At 45.8% G+C, this 22,445-nt stretch overlaps 1 protein-coding gene across 18 annotated transcripts in view; it reads left to right on the forward strand.

The window, feature by feature from the left end:
- Positions 1–1,455: 1,455 nt before the first annotated feature.
- Positions 1,456–22,445, forward strand: part of FAM168A (family with sequence similarity 168 member A) — a 223,420-nt gene continuing 202,430 nt past the window's right edge. For 13 of the 18 annotated variants that reach the window (XR_008730767.1, XR_008730765.1, XR_008730764.1 and 10 more), the window contains exon 1: positions 1,496–1,634. The gene's annotated coding sequence lies outside the window, so the exon portion shown is untranslated. Of the gene's footprint in view, positions 1,635–5,267; positions 5,392–22,445 lie in introns of those variants that run through there. The other 5 variants (XM_055701301.1, XM_055701303.1, XM_055701304.1 and 2 more) reach the window with 4 other exon arrangements.

Raw genomic sequence — 22,445 nt, forward strand, 5'->3', positions numbered from 1 at the left:
TGATCATCCTCTGGGCCCTGGTGCAGCCACCCCTCGAGCCCTGGGCTCAGCGTTGGGCCCCTCACCCCCAGGCAGACCCGGAGGGGCTGGAGCATGTCCAGAGCCGGGCAGGGGCTGGGGAAGGGGCTGCGGCACAGCTCTGGGGGGGGGGCGGGGGGAGCTGGGGGGGCTCAGCCCGGAGAAAAGGGGGCTCAGGGGGGCCCTTCTGGCTCCCTACAGCTGCCTGGCAGGAGGCTGCAGTGAGGGGGGTCGGTCTCTGCTCCCAAGGAACCAGCGGCAGGACAGGAGGGAACGGCCTCCAGCCGCACCAGGGGAGGTTCAGGGTGGGCACTGGGAGAAATGTCTTCCCTGACAGGGTGGCCAAGCACTGGCACAGGCTGCCCCGGGACGTGGTGCAGGAACCATCCCTGGAGGTGATCAGAAGACATGTGGATGTGGCACTTGGGGACATGGTTCAGTGGTGGCCTTGGTGGCGCTGGGTTAATGCTTGGACTTGATGATGTTAAAGGTCTTTCCCAACCTAAATGATGCTGGTAATTCTAAAAGGTTTAATGTCAATTTTTCACATCCATTCCTACATGAAAAATTAAAGCACTCATTTGCCTTGCTGGAGAAGGGCCCTTCCTCTCAGGGCCACAGGGGGCCAAAGCTGCTGCCTTCCCCAAATATTGCAGGGGTGGCTGCGCCCCAGAATGTGGAGGAAGGGGTTTTGCAGGGGAGAGGGGAAGCGAGGAGCAGGCTGGGGTCTGTGCCCGCTGCTGCCAGCATTGCCGAGGGGGAGAGGGGGAGTGTGGGGGGGTTGAGGTGGGGGGGCATGCAGCTGTTAGCGGGGAGGGGGGCGAGAGGTGTGAGGAGACGGGACGGGGCAAAGTCAGGCCGTGGCAGGAGGAGGAGGGGGAGGAGGCGGGGGTGCAAGGCCGGGCGCCCAGGCTCTCCCCTCCCTTCCCTCCACTGGCCTCACTGCTGGCAGCCCGCGGCCTTGCTCTCGCCGGACGGCCAGGGGAGCGTCTGCTGGGGCCGGGGCCTGGCCCCCGGTGTCCCGCCGATCCCCACCTTGCACGGCCCGGTGGGGACCCCGGCTGCGGCCTGCTCCCTCCCCTCAGGCCGCGCTGACGACAGCTCCCGGCATGCCCCGCGGCCGCACTACAGCTCCCGGCATGCCCCGCGGCCGCACTACAGCTCCCGGCATGCCCCGCGGCCGCGCCTCGCTGAGCCCGCCGCCGCACTACAGCTCCCGGCATGCCCCTCGGCCGGCACTACAGCTTCCAGCGTGCCCCGCGCCCACCGGGGCCCAGTCTCCCTCCCCGCCCGCCCCCGCGGACTATATTATCCAGCATGCCCCGCGGCGGCCCACCAGGGCCGTGCCGTGGCGGGGGCGCGCGGCGCATGCTGGGAGCGGTAGTCCTCGCTTCACTGTAACGGTCCCGCTGGTGGTACTCCCCCCCCCCACCCCTCCCCAACCCCGCCACCCCCCCCGCCCGCCGCCGCCGCCGCCCCCTCCCCCACCGGCTGGCGGCTGCGGGCAGAGGCAGGAGCCGCGGAGCAGGCAGCGGGAGGAGGGGGAGCGCGCTGCCGCTGCCGCCGCACCGGCAGAGGGGACGCCGCCGCCGTCGCCGCCGCTTGAGCAGCCGCAGGTGAGGGGGGGGGCGGGAAAACCCCCTTAGGGGCGACCGGTAGTGGCGGGGGGGCTGCGGGCGCGGGCCGGTGGGTGACAGCGGCCGGGGGGGCGGCGTGAGGGGAGCGGGGAGGGGGGGGTCACTGTGAGCCCCCCCGCTAGGGGACAGGCCCGGGGGCGGCGGGCGGGGGGATCCTCTCCGCTTTGCGTGGCGTCCGCGGGGGCCGGGGGTCGCGCGTGGGAAGAGGAGACCACCGCCCTGGGGAGGGGTTGGTCCGGCCCCCGCCGCTGCCCCGTGTGTGTGTGTGACCCCCCCCGGCGGGGTCTGCCGCCAGCCACGGGGGGCGGCTGGGGGTCGGGTGGGGGGCGGCCCCGCTTCCCCTCAGCGGCCGCCTGGGGGGGGCCCGGCCGCCCCCCCCCCGCCGGGTCCGAGCCAAGTTTCCCCTCCGCTCCGCGTGGGAAGAGGGGTGGGAATCGCCGGGATCACGCGTGGTTTATTTTTTTCCCTTTTCCCTCCTGCGTGCCGGTCCCCCAGCCCTGAGGGGATGTCGGGGGCTCCGGGGGTGGGGGTGCCGCCGGGGGTGGGGGTGCCCGTCCCTCAGCCATGAGGGGATGCCGAGGGGGGGGTGCGGGTGGGGGTGTCCTTCCCTCAGCCCTGAGGGGATGCCGGGGGTGGGGGTGCCGCAGGGGTGTGGGGGGCGCCCGTCCCTCAGCCCTGAGGGGATGCCGGGGGGTGCGGGTGGGGGGTGCTGCCCGGGGGTGCCCGTCCCCCAGCCCTGAGGGGATGCCGGGGGGGGGGGTGCGGGTGGCGGTGCCCGTCCCCCAGCCCTGAGGGGATGCCGGAGGGGTGCCGGAGGTGCCTGTCCGCCAGCCCCGAGGGGATGCCGGAGGGGTGCCGGAGGTGCCTGTCCCCCAGCCCTGAGGGGATGCCGGGGGTGGGGGTGCCGCCCGGGGTGGGGGTGAGGTGGGGGTACGCTTCGCCGCGTACCCACGGAAAATGCCGGGAGGGGCACGTGGGGACGGCGGCGGCGGGAGCGGCGCCCGGGAACACGGAACGAGCCCGGCGGCAACTTTCTGGGATGGGGAAGGGCGAGGGGCGGCGCCCCCCGTCCCGCTCCCCTTCCCCTGCGGGGGCTCGGCGTGGGCCGGGGTCGCTGAGGAGGGGGACGGCGGCGGGCAGCAGCTGTAGCTTGAGAGCCGAGAGCGCGAGGTTGTGAAACGTAAGGCGGTGTTATTTTTTTGTCCTTATAAGATAGTATATTCTATTCGTTTTTATGAAAGGGGTGATTATTTTATTATTATTATTATTTGTGATGATTGCTTGGAGACTTTGTTATGGGTATCGTGGTTTCTCAGGGCGATGAAGTCCATCACTGTATCGTGGGTTAATAACGCTAAAAAGGTGCTTAGCTTCAGACGCCTCACAGCAAGCAGAGGAGCCTGGAAGTATGGAAATGAAATAAATATTCGTTACCAAAAAAAGGTTTTGTACTGTGTTGGATTTTGAGGAGATTTTTTTTTTTCTTCCTCTTTTCTTTCCCCCTGCACATCATGATGAGAAGCTTTCAGGTTATGGCTTGTATTTTCATAGACAGAATTTCATTCAAAAGGCTTTCATTTAGTGCTGAATACTGTCAAATGTAGAAAAATGAGCAGGTTGAGGTTTTTTGTTCCCCCCCGCTCCCCCCCCCCCCCCCCCCCCCCCCTTCTGGACAAAGGCATGTTGTTTTTAACCAGAAAGAAACTCCAAGTGATTCTATTTATGTTTTAACCAAAATATGATTTAAGATGCAGTGGTGTGTTTATTCTTGCTGTTAAATAGCGATGGAGGAAGCTAGAGCTCTTTTTCTTTTTTGAAGGAATGTGAATGATGGAAACATCTTTAGGGAAATATTTTGCTGGACTTGATTGCATCAACCACTTTATTTCGTGAAATGTTAACTGTGAAGTGGTTGTTGATTAGAACTCAAATTGAGGAGCTATGTTGAGCAATGTAAAGAAAAAGGAAATTAGTACCAGGAGGCCATATACTTTTTTATTTTTTTCTGGTGCAGATTTTGATTTTTAATCATTTCATGGATTCTCTTGACCTTTATGGTTGAGTACATTAAAAAAACCCCAGCCAACAACCATGGCCTGAATATTTATTCCTGCTAGAGGTATGTAGTCATTAAAAGGAGTGATATCAGTTAGCAGTGTATTTTTCGGATAAAATACATATTAAAACTGATTAAATTTTGTTCTGGAAGTTACAAATACCAACTTACCTAGTTGTGCATCTTAACTTTTTTTTTTTTTGTTTTAACCAAAGTAAATGTTTACATTTTTCAGAAGGAATCTCTCTCTCCCTAATGATGAGCTTATACTGGCCTTTCATTTTAGTGTGTGCTAAGTATTTCAGATGTTACTGTTCAGAGGGGTGTGTATGTGGGCTTGTATACAATTTAGTTGATTAAAATTCCTGGCTGTTAGTAAAGACACACTTTTTTTGTAGAGGTAGATACCTAACCCTTCTCCTTTGGAACAAAGGGATGGGAAGCAAAATGACTGCATGCCATGAAGGTGTTTTGAATGTGTTCAGTAATGGGAAATACTGCTTGGAGTGAGAAGCCTGAATGGTACACCCATATTGTGTCAAAATTCATATGAAATAACTACAGGATACGGTCATTTAGGGAGAACATGTAGAGATCCTTTCTGGTCTAGGTGATATTCACCTGTCAAATTCAGTGGTAAGTCTGCATTGCAGTAGGTGAGCTATTTAGAGATTTTTTTAAAACCCCTTTTTGCAGTTAAGTTTTCATACTCCTCAGTATCAGTACCCACCCGCCCCCATGGGTAATGGGGAAACCCAGGAAAGAATGGTGATACTGCGCTTGGTGCTCCTGAGAACATTTCCCAGGCAAGTGAAAATGCTTCAGAGAACTATTTCTGTGAAAGGCCTTCAGTACTTCAACTGAAAGCGTAATTAATATTATAATTAAATTGACTCTATATTTAATTATCTGATCTGTCTAGAAGAGCTTGTGAACCTCAGTTTGGACACAGGTGCAAGCGTGGCCACTTTAGGTGTGGGAAGCGTGTATTTAATGCAGGTTAGTGTCCGCTTTTGGTAAGTTTTCAGAGACGACCACTGTGAGATTGGTGTTGATCTCCTTTTATGGGAAGTGGGACATTCGCAGCTGGGATGGAGCTCCTGGGGCACCAGCTCCTACCTGCTGCAAAAGCCAGCTGCTGTGGCATAAACGAAATTCCATTTTATTTTCAACCCAGGTGTTTTTCTGCCACAGCCTGTGGTAGAGGAGCATTTCAGACCTTTATCCCCTGGTAGAGAAACCTCCACGTTTCCACCCAGGAGCTCTCTGCCGATTTCCAGCTCTCAAGCGCTTGGTAGCAGTTGATGAGGCTGTCAGAAGGGAAATACAGCTTTTATATCTTCCTTTCTGAGCTCACTCTTTCCTTCAGTTCGGATTATGATCTTCATTTGTCTTCCAGTCATGCCTTTTGGGCTTGATTGTATCTGCAGAGGCCCCTGATTTCCCTTTCCGCAGCACAAGTGCTCCGTGTACTTTCTGTTTCCTCTGTAATTCATAAAGTCTCTCCTAAAACTGCGGCATTCTTAACTGTGCGTTTGGGTTCCGAATTAGCTCCCCTCGCGCTCGCTGATGTGCAGCTGGACGGTGTTCTGCTCGACTGGCTTTTCCTCGGGTGGCTGTGGAGGGCTGAGTGCTGTCTCCCGGTGCCGTGGAGGTGCTGGGGCTGACCCTTGTCACAAGGTGAGAGGTGCGATGTCCTGCCAATCTCCTCCTCCCAACGCTGGTACGGCAAAGAAGTATTTGAAGCATCCCCTAGAGAACTGTGTTATTAGCCAGCGTGCTCGGGGAGGAGTGACTTTTGCATTGCTTTCAAAGTGCAAACGAGGTGATTTTTTGTACAGCATCGTCTTTGATTTATTTGCGGGTGAGATCATGTGCCTGAGAAGAAGCTGGCTGTGAGGGAGAGGTTTGTAGCTCTTCGCGTTGGTCTCATTTCTTAATGTACCGTGATCTTTCTAATCAATTAAACTCAATTTTGCTACTTAAACTCCGTAAGACATCATGTTCAGTCCATAGAAATATTTGATCCGAAATGATTGACTGGGAAAAGTGTTCTTGTTGTATTCTACGGTGGTTTTTTCCATACTACGTAAATAGTATTTTTTCGCTGATTTCAAATGCAAGTCCTGTCTGATGTTACTGGATTCTTGTATGCAGTCATGCATCTCTGATAAATAGATGAATATTTTCATTCCAGTGACAATAAATGAAATCCACCTATCCATTTCTTGCCAGTTGACAGTCTTTTAGCTCTTTGAATTAAGAAATATTGGCTCTTAATTTGTAGCTTTTCAGAACTGGGAATACATTTTTGAAAACTATTTCCGTGTGACTCTACTACCAGTTGGTCAAATGGTTGCAGTTCTCCAGAGGTGTCTAAATTGCCTTACCTTCTTGTTCCTTCCACTGAACTGAGTCATTTGGTTCCTATTTTTGTGTTTAAAGCATTGATGTAATGAAATTTGAGAGGAAAAAGTCAGTGGCAGTGCTATGTTTGTTTATGCAAATTCATGTAAACTTGATTTCTTGATGAAGTAAGGATGATGTGATCACACTATCTGCCTGCCTGCCAGTGATTCTGTATTCCCTTTGCACTTTGATTCAGATTTCAAAGGGCTCTAGACGTGGAAGAACATCTAGTGTGGTGTTTTTTTGGTTTTTTTTTTGTAAGTTTGGAGAAAGTTGGCTGCTGGGCAGAGGGGAGAGAATAAAATGAGGGCTTCTACCTGGGGAACAGGGCTCGTAACAGTTCCCCTTATTTTTGTAGGAGATGGCATCTTGCTGGCTGATCAGGTCATGTGCAGCTGGAGCACGTGCATTCCTTTGCCAAACAGAGATAGGGGCTGCGGGAGGGAGTTTGGGAGAAGTTTTGAGCAGGGAAGAGCTTGGAAGTGTGATGTGGGTGGTGATTGATGGCCTTCATGTAAAAATCAATAGGAAGTAAGTGCTTGTTTGTCTTGCTGATTTTGGAACAGCATGTATAGGATCTATATTTCCTGTTCTGCTCTGATATATTGATGCTTTGCTCTGTTGGGTGGGCGATCTTGACATGGGATTTTATGTTTATTTTCCTTGCTGATTTGAACCGGTAGCAACAGAAGGTGTTGTGAATTTTCAATTTTTCTTTTGTTGAGAGGCAGGTGTGCTTTGTGATGGCTGGCTGAAGCAGGAATCCCAGACCTGTAATTAAGATCCCAGTCAGGGAAGATCCAGCTCCTGAGGTATACCCAGCATTTGCAGATCTTCTAAAATTTGTGGAAGCTGATGAGTATGAAGCAGCTTTGGAGAACCAGACCATTTTTTTTTTTTTCCTCTTGGGCTCCAAACAGGAACATGAATACACAAATCTGAGTCATTTCCAGGTCTATTTTAATATATACCTTCACTCAGATATGAGCATTTTGTTATTTATCTATTTTTCTGAAATCTCTGTCTCGCTGCCTCTCGGTCTGAAAGCAGATGACAGTTTGTCATGCTTGTGTTTAAGTAAACCTTGTATTTCTTCCCTCTTTCCTGTTGTATCCGTGTAGGGGAGCAATGCTGCTGATGATATTAATGGCACAATATTTTATATTTCAAAGAATCGTATAAGGAATGAGCTTCTGTTGAGGATGATGGAGATGCATTGGTTTCCTCACAGCTTGTGCGGGACTTGAATAATTTTTAAAAAGTTCCTCTGAGTTTTGTTTACTATGAATGTGCTGAAAGCCCTGAGCACTGCAAAGGAATTTCAAGTGACTGTGTGCTTTCTGGGGAGGAAAAAAATGTGAGCCTGTTGACGTTCTCCTGTAAACCATTTAGGAGATTATCACCACAGGATTTGTAAAAGCTGAAAAAATGTGTTCCTGTCCTCTGTTGGAGGTGCTGTTTTGTATTTGGCTGTACTTTTCCCTGTCTTTCCTTCCTCTTCTTGGGTGTAACGATCATGTGGAAAACTGGAAGGTGGGAAAATGAAAAGTCAGAGCAGAAAAATGGAGTTTATCATAGCTTTTGTACGATAACGTTCTCAATAGGAAGATTAATGCTGGAGTGTATTTGTAGGCTGAACATTTTTGCCTTCCTTGTCTTAGCAAGGGTTAGAGATTTGGGAGGATTATTGAAGACAAGCTTAGAGTATTTTATGAGAGAAAAAGTACTAAACTGGCAAAAAAAAGAATAGATGCCATCATGCCTGCTAGGCATGTCTAATTCCTTGATAAAATGGATAAAGATTGCAGACTGCAGCAAAAGTTAAAATAGACCATAACATCTTGGGTTCTGCAGGGTTGGGTTTTTTTTTCGTTTTTTTTTGTTAAGTTCTACAGCAAATCAGAAGCAAAAAAGAAGATCTGCCTCTTTTGTGGTATCAGACTCTTAGTTTATCTGCCATGAATTAAAGCACAGTGTTTGGGCTTTTGCTTTTGTTGGTATTGGATACTCAACTCTCTAAATGTGATAACGTGTAGGTTTTATAATTTTGATGTTGGAAATACATCCTGAAGGCTAGTGAAAAGTTCTAAGCACAGCTTGCTTTTCCCCTCATTTTCCTTTCAATTCTTTATACTTGAATTTGTAGGTGATGACAGCTTGCTTTTTTAATGGACGAGAGCATTTATGTGGTTATTCATAACAAACTCCTCAAACTCCTTGCGGTCCCAGCAGGTGAGTGAGTGTTCCTGTTCTGTGGGTCGTCCTGTTCAATGCAAGATTTTGGACCTGGTGGCATTCTGTGTGCATATGTGTATACTTATTTTTTTTACGTATGAGATGCCTTGTTGGTGTTATTGACAATACAGAGTTGGAGGTGATCTCTGGAAGACAACTTGTTTAAATGTCCATAGATGGGCACTACTTGTAATAGCCTGTTCCTGGAGATACTTGGCCCTGACTGAAGGAAGTCCCTGAGCATGTTTGATCATCTTCTGCCACTTAGGTGGGCAAAGTAAGATCACTCGTTACACTCGCTGATGATTTTTCATCTAAGATCACTCATTACAGTTGCTGATGATTTTTCAGCCAAGATGAGTGTAAGTGTCTCTACGGACAGAAGGGCTCTTAAGGCCTTGTGCCCGTTGAAAAGTATTTTGAATTAAGCTTGTGAGCATTTAAAGTGCAATTACTTTGGAATAGGTCCCCATATAAACATTTATTCTGTGGTAATTTATTCTGCAAATAATTTTCTTCAGTTGCCTGTGTATGTCATCCCTTAATGAGACATTTAATGGCTTTTGCAAAAACTATGGCATTCTGCTTATTTTTCAGATTTGATGTTGTGTAGTATAGGCAGCTAGAATAAGGTTTCCATTTGGCCTTGTGGTTGTTTGGAGGAGGAAATCGGGCTTGTCTCAACTCTTGTCCTAGAGTGACCACTGCTGTGTTCAGACTCAGGGTGGTCACTTGGCCACAAGAACAGGGTCACCTAAAGGCTTTCCCATTGCTCATCCCTGTAGTGTGAGGTGAAATCAATGGAAGGGAGATTTGTTAAAGTTCAAATTCGCTCTTGATTTGGCTTACATTCACAACAGAATTTTTTTAAGTCTTAAAATGCAGTGCCATAAATTTGCAAAATGGTTTCTTTTTCTTTACTGTAGCATCCAAATCCTAGCTGCTGAGCTTTCCTGTAGAGCTGAGTCTTCTGAATATGGGCTGATCTCATTTGGAAGCTCAAGAAAATATTTCACTCCATAAGAATTTTTGCACTGTCTGTATGTAACATGCATGTACACAAGTTGAAGTTGTAGAGAAGATACTTGGTTGCAGTTGGCTGCTTCTGTGGTAGTAGACTTCTGTTGTGGGCTCAGTAGATAAATGTGGTATCGTATCTGTTCTCATCAGAGTTTCAGCTTTTCTTGCATAATTCCTGGAGTTTGATTTTACATATGTGTGTGTTAGCATTACCATAAAGAAATAATGTCTTAAATTGCTTTAGGCTTAGTAAAATGATGTTGGAATGTTGTAGAGCAGATGGGTGTTAAGAGTTTTTGCTGGTTTGTGAATCAAAGCCCTCATTTTATGTTATGAACAACTTCTGAAGAAAAGTCATAAACCCCTGAGAGCTCTTGGCTGCTTTTGTGTTGCCATGTAGCAAAATGCCTAGCACGAATCCTGTTGTTCTGTCCATGCTACTGCGAAGGTGGTCCAAGAGATTACTCCTTTCCTTCCTGGTGCTGCTTCTGTCACAGTGACCTGCAGCTTTTCATACCATTACGGCTGCTCCTGTCCAAGATTCTTGGAAGGTCTTTGCAGTCCTTAAGCAAGATCCTTGCATGTAGATGCACTAGCTCTGTTTTCACTGTGGGAAAACAGAGCTTGGAGATTTCTTGCTGATGTTGCATGGCGAGGCTGGGTCAGGTGGTGTGCTGCTTCTCCCTCTGCAGGGGCCAGGAGATGGGTTTGATTTGCTTTGTGTGCTATTGGGATGTGCTCAGATGCTGTGTTGGTGGCTCTCTGTATAGACTTAGAAGAGAGTTCCTAGAGCTTGAGGCTTAATTAGACTGACCTCCTTGAAACCACAGAAAAGAAGCCTAAAAGCTATTTATTTTGGGCTACTGCTTACCATCTACCAGGACAGTCAGTCTTAGTTCGAAGCTCTCAAGTCATGAAGAGTCCACCACTTCTCTTGATATATTTTCAGTAAATAATTACCCCCTTGATTAAAAAATGGAGGTCTGATTTGAATTAGTTTCCAACTATTGCTTCCAGAAGCCTTTTCTTGTCTAAACTAAAAGGTCCTTTGGTACCTAATAACTCTTCCATTTGAAGGGAACTCATAATTCCGTAACCAAATGGTCTTTCAGCTTTTATTTTGGTTAAGTTAAACATGTGGCATTGAGCTTGGAAGTGTTGGGCGGTTTCTTGCCTGGCAGTACCTCAGTTTGTGTTTCAAGGTCTCTGGCTTTCACATTTTGTTTCCTAGGTGTAGCACCTTGCATTTGGTTGTATTGAAATCTACCTTGAGTGATCTTTGCAGTCCAAATGGCTGTGTATTGCCGGCCTGTCCTCTTCATTTACCATCCAGAGGACCATTCATAAATCTTGTCTGTGATCAGTGTTAATTTTCAGATCTGTAGTGGACCTCTTGAATCGTACCAGGCTCTTTAGCAAGCCCAGCAGAACTCTACTACAGCTAACTTTGGTGGTGGTGATTTTCCATGGATGACTGCTTTTAGTCATCTGTCAGTTGGCCAACTCTAAATGTGTTTACTGTGCTTTGTTGACATAGCATAGTGGTAATTTTTTGATTAAGTTGTCATGTGCAACAAAAGTTTGCCTGTTACGTTGCAGCAGTTGCCACTATCAACCTGATTTTGAATCTCATTGAAGAATGAAATCAGCTTTGTTTGACAAGACCTAATTTCCGAAACACTGACTGTCATTAATTTTGTTCCTGGCCTTTTTAAGTCCAGATCAAGTCTGATTCAGTTTTCCCTTATTTTGTCCAAAGCCAATGTCTGGCTAACTGATTGAGAGTTACTTGAGTCATCTTTTTTGCCCTCTCCTGATGTTGTGTTAGAAATGTTTGTCTTCTAGATTTTCTCCTGTGTTCCAAAAAATATTGAGAATGAACACTCAGGGGCTCAGAAATGGAGAGTCCTCAAAGAGTCTTCCACCGGTTCAACAGCCTGGACCTCTGAGGCACCTTTCCTTACTGAAATGTGGAGCTGGGAGAGAGCTCGGGAGACTTTCCAGCTCATTTGCCTCCTTGAGGCAAGATAAAGTGTCTCTGGAGCATCCCTGACAAATATTTTTCTAATTTTTCCTTAAAATCCTCCCATATAGGAGGTACCTAGCTTCCTTAGGTAGCTGATAGTGGATGCTTAACCAGTTTAGTTAAAAGCTTTTCCAGTATCTTTTATCTCTGGCAAGTTAAGATACGTTCCTTCACTCCAGAGGACATGGAAAATAACCCATCCCTTTGTTGTCACTGATGGAGGCATGTTACGTTGTCCTTCAGTTTTCTTTCCTCTAGGCTGAATGAGATCCTTTAATCTGTTCTTGTGGATTATATTGTTTCCAAATCTCTTCATTGTTTTTGCAGCTTTCGTCTGTACCTTGATGTGTTTACTATACATGGACTTGGTGCTCCATGGTCTTGTCAGTGTTGCATAAAATAATGGCACTATTAACAAAAAATCTGAAATGCCTCCCCCCCCCCCCCCCCCCCCCAATCCGTTGTATTGCTAATTTATATTAATTTCTGTTCCAATATACCCTTTAGGTTATTTTCTCTTGTCCATCACCCTAGCTAGTTATTCTCCACCTGCACAGCAACATATGCTGCTCGTCCACTTGTTTTTATTAGGTTTCACCAGGCTATTTTGGACTAGCACAATTTGATCTTGATGCATCCATGTTGTTGCATTCTTTGCTTTATTGTGTTGTTGCTTAATAATTTTTCTAGTCTCTTCCCATTGATTACAAGGGGAGTTGAATCTCTAATTTGCTTTAGAAGCTTTTCCAAACTCCACTCTGTAGCTATTTCCTTTTTGATCCCAAAAGCACTTTGTGAGTGAATGTAAGTGGATCATTTATATGCAAATTCCTTAATTTTTCCTTGCTAAGTTATATTTGTGAAAAATCAACATCTTAAGTGATGCCTATTTTCATTACAGTTGGACTCGATGGTTTTAAAGGTCCTTTCCAACCTAAATGATTCTATGAATACATTGGTATTTCATTAAGATGATGATTAAAAACTACAAATATCACACAAGTCAAAATCAATTATTTCAATCAAGAAATTTTGCAATCTTGATTTAATTGCGACACTTAGATATGTTTAAATGCAACTTTGTCCTTTTTCTTCACTGTCAAGACTTACAGTCCAGTGATTATGTATTGGTTGTAATGAGGTCCAAAATAGTTACTTTGTGTTCTAAATTGTCACCTATGATTTTGGGAAACGAATCCCCTGTAATTACTTGCTGCATGAGGTTCTGTAGCCCTCCTGTCTCCTCCATAACCCCACATCTTCCCCACTTCCCCCTTTATGTACCTATGGAGTCACATACCCTGCTCCCTGTCTTGGTGCTTCCTAGAACCTCCTCCTGGGCTTCACCCATTAAACCACACGAATTACTGCTGCGTTGCCCTGCACGTTCCGTTACTCTGCGGTACTGATCACTGTCGGAGAGGTGAGCGTTTTTCCCCCCTGCTCTTTGTAGTGGTGTGTTGCAGCCATCACTTCCCTTTCGTATTGGAATGCTGTTGAACTAATAGTTTTAAAGTCCAGTCACATGCTCATCACACCAGGTTTCGTTTTTTTTCTTATTGCCGGTCAGGATTTTATTTGTTCCTGCTTGTTATTCAGCCTCCTTGCAGCCATATATAGCAACAGAAAATTCATTTTCTTTATGGACGCTCTTGTCTGACTTTGAACCTCATTTCCCCTTCTAAGTGTCCTTCTTTTGTGTTTAGCTTATTCCTTTCCTGGATGCATCAGCAGTTTCATCTGGGAAGGTGTCTTATTAGTTGGAAAGATGCTAGCTCTGCAATTCGTGATCTCTGTTCCCTGCAATATCGTTCCATCACTCAAATCCAAATATTCTCATCAGTCGGGCAGCCTTGTTTTGTTCGGCTTTTTTTTTTCTTTTTTCTTTCTCTTGCATCTTGTACAGAATGTTTTAGCTCAGGGATCAACAGCCTGTGGATGTGCAACCAGACTATGAACGGGGTGCAGGGCTAATAACATTGGCATTTTGAGGCGCTCATTTGCAGGAGGCAGCCGCTTGCGATTTCTGACTCTCCCTGAGCTCTACTTTTCAGCAAAAGGCACTACCTTGTGTAGAAGCAAGATACCATTGACTAGCAGATCCCTGCCTGTTTGAGAGGCGGCTTCTACCAGATCCTGCTAGCTTTCCCTTAGCACACTCGAGCTGTAGCACGGGGAAGAAAAAGCCTGGCATGGCACCATACAAAGACTGCCAAACCTTGACTTAGAGTTTCCTTTTCAGTTCTTTTCCAGGTTTCCTGAAATCTTTTCTTGTCTGCTTAGTTCCATCTGACGCAGGGCTGCTGCTCCTGGTATGCACCGTTACTTCTTTTGACCAGACTGATTAGCCAATATTTGTGATAGTCTGTTGAAAGAGGAAATCAATGACAGCCAGGTATTTCTCAGAGGCAATCGTGCTGATTCACAGAGCATGTTTGCAGAGGCTAGTTTTTCCGAACACAGTCTGAAGCAAACAGCAGGACACCATTTTGCTTGGTATTCCAAGGTCATTTTTTTCCTGCCAACACTCAATACATGCGCGCTCGCACGCACACGTATGTGCAGAGTTTTTCTGTGACTTACACTGCGGGTGATTCTCTGGCTGCTCTTGACTTCCTCATGCTTTCCCGACGCTCTTCACTGACGGTCCTGGCTCTGTCAGTAGGCTCGACAGCGTGTGGCTTCTCTCCTGTTCCCTGTGGTTTAAGTAGTTTCCCCTTCTACCAAAACAAAGCCTGGTGCTCTGTGTTTGTGTTCAGCCCTTGGGAAGCTTTTTTAATGCACATCTGTTTAAGCCAGTTTGTGGCTTTTTAATCTTTTCATCCAAAATTCCACGTAACAGAATTGTCTTCAATGGAGATTTTTTTGGGTGAATTAATAATCTGGTTCAGCCTTGTGCTTTCTTCAGGGACAATCTCTCTGCCAGGTAACTCAAATCCCCCAACCTTTTTTGTTGTGACCGGTGTTTTGCGAGCAATAAATGATTTCATGGTCAGACACTGGGAGACTGGCATCCAGTTCTTTCCATGCCCACAATTTCCCTCTCGTTGACAAACTGCATAAGCAGTGCCTCAGTTTCCCATTTGGAATGTGGTAAAAAGAGTTTCTAATGCCTCTGTTTCCCAAGATACATAAATGAAACATTGGGAGATGCCACTGTGATGACTTCTCCCCTTCTCCAGCACATGAAAGAATGAAAAGGTTGTTGACCCTGCGCCCGTGGTCGCCTGGTTGGCTTCCTTCATTATGCCCTATATGGCGTTTTTCTTTTAATTTTTGGACACATTTGAAACAGTCACCAAATTATTCCGCATACATGGAAATGGCTCTCACAAAAAGTGCGTATGGTGTCTTGCTCGTTTTGGTTTACAATTCAGGCTGGTGCCTTTGATGTGTGAAACTCTTGATTTGAATCTTATCTGCTTGTGAGACCTCTTTCCCCAGGACTGTGCTGGCAGTCAGGATTAGCTGGGCTTTACTTTGTTGGCAATCTTGATTTAAATCTGAGAGGACTTCAGCTGAGTTTTCTCCTCAGGCAGGGGGGGCATTGATTCTGGAATATGTTTTTCTTGGTGTTATCAGGGTTTTCTGGCTATTGAGATAAGCCACGGAGTGTACGGATGACCGAGTTTTCTTCCTACAGCAGCAGGAAGTTGTGTGTGTCTTCAGTGGTTTTAGGTTCTATCTGACCTTCCTATGATTTTCCCTTTTTATTAGTATTTCCTATTTCTGGCTTTGTATGTGTGTTAGCCAAAATGTAGTGGGAAGAACACTGGGGGAAAACAATCTGTTATTCTTTGGCTCTTGGTTTCTGCCTGCCCCTCTGAGATGCTGACAGGATTGCAGGAGCATGGGTTGTCCTGAGGAAGGACAACCCAGGGCCACACGGACTTGCTTGGTTAAGTTCTAGAAGGACTTTTTTTCGGTCTTCAAAGTTCATAACTTGTTCTGATTTAAAAAGAAAATGAAACTGGAAAATCTTAAGGACCAACATGGAAACATGCATTTTCTGTATCTTGATAAGTTTCAAACTCACTTTGCTGTCAGGATTAATAAACGTGAACTTCTGCAGGTGTCAGATCTGTGGGGCTGTGTATGCGTTGGCTGCTCTGGGCTGAGGTCACTCATCTAGAAAGTTTGGATGATGCCCATTACTGTTACTTCTGGCCATGGTACACCCATAGAAGAAATATGTAAATCAGTAGCACCCAGTGGATATAAGATACTGATTTTCTTACTAGCGGCTGTACAACTTTTCAAGCAACAACTGCTACCTGAAGAGCTAGCTGTAAATCCTTGTTGATGCTAAAACAGTCTTGTTGATGATAAAGGGTACAACCCTGAACTGTGAGATGCTGCAGTGCAAAATAAGCTTAAAGACAAAGGCACCCTTTGCCACCGTCTGCATCTACATCTCAGCAGGATAAGAATCGTGATTGTATTTCATGACTGCAAATTCCTGAAGCACTGGCACCCAAATCCAGAAATCCTGATGCTGTGCTTTGAAGGCAAGAAGTTTTGTGTAGGTGCCTTGCACTAATTTTAGCTCATTCTCTTGATATAGCACATACCCTCTCTGAACTAAGGCTTTTGCTCGCCTCCTGATGTGAAATATAGTGTGCTCTAAAGGCTCTTCTGGTAGCCAACTATCAGGAGGTAGTATTTTGATGATACAGCTTTTAGACTACGTAGTAAAAACACCTGAAGTACTTTTATGGTTTCCTTCTCAGACCATCTGAGCCACTTACAAACTGTAGTTAGCAGTGCTTTTAGAGGTACGGGAGTGTCGTTTACTCCAGTTCCCCATCTGTAACATGGGCATCAGATGGGCTGAGAGCCTGGTTTTGTCAATGGTTTAGGTGGGTGCAAGTGCTCAGTGCTGCAAAAGATGTAATTCTGTGCTCCTTCCTGCTGCACACTGCAGCGTGCCTTGTGCGAAGGCATGGCTTCAGGGAGTAACTGGTGGGACTGACATACCTTCTGCTTGGAGCTGCCCAGTTATGTTTCCACCTGGTCTGAACTTGTGCTTGGGAACACATGGCCCAGAAGAAGGGAGGAAAGGTGAAACTGCACTTTCTGGTAACACCCTGAATTTATTGGCTTAAATGACTTTAAGTTTGGCTTTGGGAACTGAGGGGTGGTTTTATGTCCCCAAGGTGTAGCTTTACGGTGTATTTGAAGTAAGGGGACTGGCCACCTTGCTAGGCTGTCTGTGATGCTTGTCTGACTGCATGGTGAGCTGATTCCATGCACTGAGCCAACAGGAAAAATAACCTACTCAAAAGCCTTGCAAATGACCAGGAAAAACCTTGCAAAGCACAATTTGGAAGGGGAAGAAATAAGCTCAGGGATAATGCCTGGCATTTTCTGGGACTTCTAGCAGAAAAACTCCTTTTGATTTATTTACTTTATTTTAAGTTATAGCAATACAGTGTTTCTTTTGCTGGCTCAGGAAGAGAGACAACAGGAGCTGACTCAATCTTGTACTTTTAGGGGTCTTGCCTTTTAGTAAAGAGGAAAAAAACCCCAGAGATTAAATTTACTTATGATGTGTTCTCAAGAAGAAACACGGATGCTTTGTTGGAGATCAGTAGTCTCTGCAAATCTTTTTATATTGAAGTAATTTAATGGGAGTATCCATTTTAAGATTATTGGGGAGTATCCAGAATCTATTCCTGGTACTGAGAACGGAAATCTGTTTTAATTGGAGCAGCTTTCTGGGAGCCTTGCTTCCTGCCAAAGTGGTAACAGTAAGAATGATCAGTAGCACAAGCAATTATAAAAACCCCAGGCATTTTGCATCCATTTCAAGTAGCCTGAGTACAGTATGAAACAAAAAAAATGGGGGAGCACCTGGGAAAACGGAGACTAGGTATTAAACCTTCCCCCAAAAGTACCTGAATCAATTGGGACATAGGTCCTGGGTTCCCCTTTTGTGTTTGTTTTATGGAATGTCTTGTACTTAGAGAGGTGATAAAAATCCACTGCTGCCACAGATAGCATTCGAGATTTCTTATTTTTTTTTTTTACTTATGTATAATTAACCCTGATGATCTCTTCCTGATGTGGTTCATTTCTGTATTTCTAGGCAACACGCAAGTGAAGAAATAAAAACAATTAACACTAGGAAACAAAGACAAAATGTTATCAGATAACCCAGGGAAGTTATATAGCTGGAAGCCTTTAAAAGTAGTCTTTTTGGCAGATAACTGTATCTCTCTAACTTCAGAACGAAAAAGCTTTGCAGTTACCTTATTTTTAAAACCAGTTCTGTTTTCCAAAATGCCTGGAAAAATTGAGCTTAGCCATTAAAATGCTGCTCCTTCAGCATTTAGTCTTACAAGTTTTTGTTTACAGGGATAATTTAGTCCTGTTGGACAATGTACCTGTAATACATGTTAATAATAAAATCTCAGAATTCTGTTCTCACATACTAAAATGAAAAGGAAAATTAAAAGTATGTATTTAAAAATAAATTTCATATAATCTGGGATGATGAATGTGAGAATATCTCTTGCTATAAATCTAAGTTTGTTGCCACGGCGGGGAAGACTGTGTACTATAGTCTTCATTTTCATATCCTAATTATAGTTTAAGTCCTTCTAAAATTTACCTCTAATTCTAAGTTTCCTTAACTTACTCTGCTTTCAGAATTATTGCTGTATCTCTCTGTAGCGTATCTGACCAGAAGTAGCTGATTTTTATCTTAACGCTGATTTTCATCTGGGTGACTGTCTTAAAGGCAACAATAGTGCAATCTGTCCTTATTCCCTGAAACCACAGCTGTTTGAAGTGTCAGCTATAGGACTCATTAATGAAGTGATATAGCACAGGGTCGCACAGTCTTGAACTAAAAGCATATTAGGGTTTAGCAAAAGATAAACTGAAGTTTGCCAAGGGTGCTCTGATTCCCTTTTTCTCTTTGGAAGTCTTGAATGCACTGTATTTTTGCTATATTTTCCTCATTTGATAGGAGAATCAGTACAGTAAAATAAACCTATATTAATGTGTGCTGTTGTGACACAGATGATCAGTACAGGCACAGAGCAGTATGCTCTCTTTTTTTTTTTTTTTTTTGTCTTTTTTGGGGGGGCCTTTAGCAGGACACAAAAGGAGTGATAAGATGGAGGTCTCTACTGCAATTTCATAGTGCCTGCTCTTTGAAGGAAATTATCATCTGGTTTGAACCCTGTTGCAGAAGTTGGATGCAGCAATAGATACAATAAAGCTATTTATCTGTTAAGAGTTGTTTAAATATGGTGCTTGTCTTAATAACGGTGTAATTTGCAGGACGCAAATTGCTGTGATTTTATTCTCATAGTAATAATGATATGTGTTTGGACCTGCAGGACTCCTGCTGTGGTGAATTTAGTGGCAGGTTGTCTGATGTGTGCTCTTCATCCTGGGTGGTGCTGGACTAGTGCCTTTGCTGGGTGAGCAGTTTTGGGTTTTGGGCTGGCAAGCGGTCATTAGGTAACTAGTTGGTCTTTGTAAAGTATGCAAAATGGATGTGAACTCATAATTAAAGGTTAAAGGTGTTTTTATGTGAATTTTCACTTCGTGTACCTATGTTTCTCAAAACTTCTGTCTCTTAAAACCGCAACTTCCCTGATCTATAGCAAATCAGTTTTTCAGAGGTTGTTGTTTTCAACTTACCTGTTTGGGATTCTGCCTTGTATACATAGGCATGCAATAACCACCTCTTAGATGTCTTCATATGAGAACATTGAGAGACAGCCAAAACTCAAATAATAAAGGAGTGCTTAAAGACTTGAACTCAGTCTTGTTAGAGCAGATCTACCTTGCAAGTTACCATCAAGTGAATATCTAGTTAATATTAAGTTAATAATGCCTAAATAGGTTGCCAGTTTATTTCTTCAGTAGGAAATTAAATCGGGTTGACTGTGCTCAAATTACTGTTCTCAAATTAAGTAGCCCGAAGGAGAGCAGCAGCATGGAGCAGTAACCCTAGACCTGCCGTGCCTGCAGACCTGGTGCTGTGCTGAAACCTCTGGGGTTGTATTGGCAAATGAAGCTGTTCTCTACGTTGTGTCCCGGAGAACCGTGACTGCTGAGGTGTTCTAGTACCAAGTGATAGCCCAGTTAGAGAAGGTTGGCAGTATGTTATCAAATAAAGATTTGTGGTTAGTTGCATTAAGAACAGCAGGTTGTTGTTGTCAAATGGATGGGTTTTAGAAGGGTTTCAGTGGACTAACAGTGGAGCCAACAGTATTTTTCACAGAGTCACAGCGTAGCTGGGGTGGGAAGGGACCCCTGGAGGCCACCCAGCCCACCCCCCTGCTGAAGCAGCTCTCCCAGAGCAGGTTGCACAGAGCCGCGTCCAGGCGGGTTTGAATGTCTCCAGAGCAGGAGACCCCACAGCCTCTCTGGGCAGCCTGTCCCGGTGTCCCGTCACCCTCAGGGGAACGATGTTCTTCCTCACATTCAGATGGAAGTTCCCGTCTTGCACTTTGTGCCCGTTGCCCCTTGTCCTGTCGCTGGGCGCTGCTGAAAAGAGCCTGGCCCCGTCCTTGTGGCACCCACCCTTGAGATATTTGTGGGCATTGATGAGGTCCCCTCTCAGTCTTCTCCTGTCCAGGCTGAACAGCCCCAGCTCCCTCAGCCTTTCCTCATCAGGGAGATGCTCCAGCCCCTCATCATCTTCACAGCCTCTGCTGGCCCCTCTCCAGCAGTTCCCTGTCTCTCTTGAAGTGGAGAGCCCAGCACTGGACACACCACTGCAGATGTGCCTCACCAGGGCACAGAAGAGGGGGAGGATCCCCTCCCTTGACCTGCTGGCCACGCTCCTCCTGAATGCACCCCAGGATCCCCCTGGCCACCTTGGCCACATGGGCACACTGCTGGCCCATGGGCAACTTGCTGTCTGCCATCACTCCCAGGTCCTTCCCCGCAGAGCTGCCCCCCAGCAGGGCAGCCCCAGCCTCTGCTGGTGCCTACACTTGCTTTTGAATTAATTAGTTATTATTTATTATTAATATTAATTAATATTAATTAGGTATAATTAATTAATTAATTAATGAGGTCACTCTCCGCTCAGCTCTCCAGCCTGCCCAGGTCTCACTGAACTGCAGCGCAGCCTCTGGCCTATCGACTGCTCTTCCCAGGTTTGTATCATAGCAGATTTGCTGAGGGTTCCTCTGTCCCTTCATCCAGGTCACTGATGAGTAAGTTGAACATTACTGGACCCAGCAGTGACCCCTGGGGAACACCACGAGCTACAGGCCTCCAGACAAACCCTGCACCACTGGTCACAACCCTCTGAGCATTGCCCTTCAGCCCATTCTCAACCCACCTGCCTGTCCGCTCCTCTAACCTCCACCTCCCGAGTTTACTCAGAAAGTAATTATTGCTCTTGAAGTTGTGTCACTAGTACTGTTTGTGAATGACATGTCATACAGAGAGGTGGAACAGTAAGTCATGACCCATTAAGCAGAGGAGCAGATGGACACCTTGGGTGGTGTCTCCTGCTCCCCGACTGCCCAGCCTGGAGGGACAGTGCCATGTGGAGATCATTTCTCTCTCCCCCTTGGATGTGCTCACAAAGGGCAGGTATCATCATACGAGGTAATACTGATAGCTTGGTACCTTGGGCTCAGCACCTTTGTGTTTGATTTAAGTGAGATTCCAAAAGGAAAATAAAATAGATGTAAAGCAATGCTGCTGGAGGTAAGAGTTGCAAGCCATGCCTACAGAATGAAGTGGAAGGAGGAGAGAGTTGTATTATGAGTAGCAATACTGAAAGGGTTTAAAAGGTCAGTGGTGTGCAAAGCAGGTTAGTGCAAATGCTAAGGTTGATGCTGTAGGAAAAAAGGCATTTTTTTTTAATTTTTTTTTTTTTTAAGATTTATGACCAAGAAAATATTTAGAAGAGAACAAATCTCATTTCTGTATTTGGTACTCATGACTTCTGTATGGGAAGTTTGTGTATGTTTTCTATTCCAACATCTTGAAATAGCTCTTGGATAAGTTGTAGGGGAGCAGAAGAAACGCAAAAATAGTCTGAGGACTAGAAAAACCACGCACAGAGAAGCTTAGAGATAAGTCTGTTAGCTTATCAGAGGGAGCACTTGACTGCAGTAGCATCACAGAAAATTCCAGGCACCAGGTGTACCCCTGTGCATCCCAGGAAGCTGTACCTAAAATCAATGTTTTAAAGGGGAAATAGGGCAGTTCAGAGTTGACGCAAAGCATGGTTTTGTTAGGGAGGTGGACTGCCAATTGTAATAAGTGATCAAAGGAAAAAGAGCACTGTCCACCTCCAGAAATTCCCTTGTTTGATCGCTTTTCTTTTAAAACTGTGTTGGCCAGCATGGGGTATGTTCTTGTCGAGCGAGCATTAGGTTCAGTTTGTGGGTGATATTTAATGGCACGTGGTAGGCAGGAGGGGAATTTCAGGGAAGCTGTCGCCTCTTCTTGACCTTTAAATTGATGAAACTATGAACACATCTTTTCTTCCCAGGCAGAAAGAATTGTGGAAGGGCACCAGACACCGTTAACCTGTGGCCGTGTCACAGAGGTCCTGTTCGCAGTTGACGGAGTTTGCTAATTGAAACATTAGTTTTTACTTAATGGGCCAACCTTCACATTATAATTACTACCTCGTTCAAGTTAAAAATTTCTGTACAGGATGGCACTCTGGTAAGGGCGGTTGTGGGTTATAGCTCAAATGAACTGCGAGCTCAAGACAAGCCTCAGAAATGTAGAGCATATGGCGGCCACGGGAATGGATTTGCATTGCTGGGAGTTAAGGATAAAACTCTTTATTTCTCATAGGGAGTCTCTAAAAGCTGTAAAATGCGCATTGAAACCTGGACTGTTTTAGAAGTTGATGATGCTCACAGGGCAGTGGGTAGTGATCTCAATTTGGGATCAGTTGAGGGAGGGATTTATAAAATGGAGCCACCTGTATGATAGCTGGTTACAAACCATCTGTACATTTTTTCTCCCCAGAGTGGGGGAGTGTTTACCTCTGACTGCTGTGCCTTTGGAAAACAATTCAGAACACTCTATAAAATGGAGTTTG

This window comes from Falco cherrug, chromosome 2 (assembly GCF_023634085.1).
Source record: "Falco cherrug isolate bFalChe1 chromosome 2, bFalChe1.pri, whole genome shotgun sequence".
NCBI lineage: Eukaryota > Metazoa > Chordata > Aves > Falconiformes > Falconidae > Falco > Falco cherrug.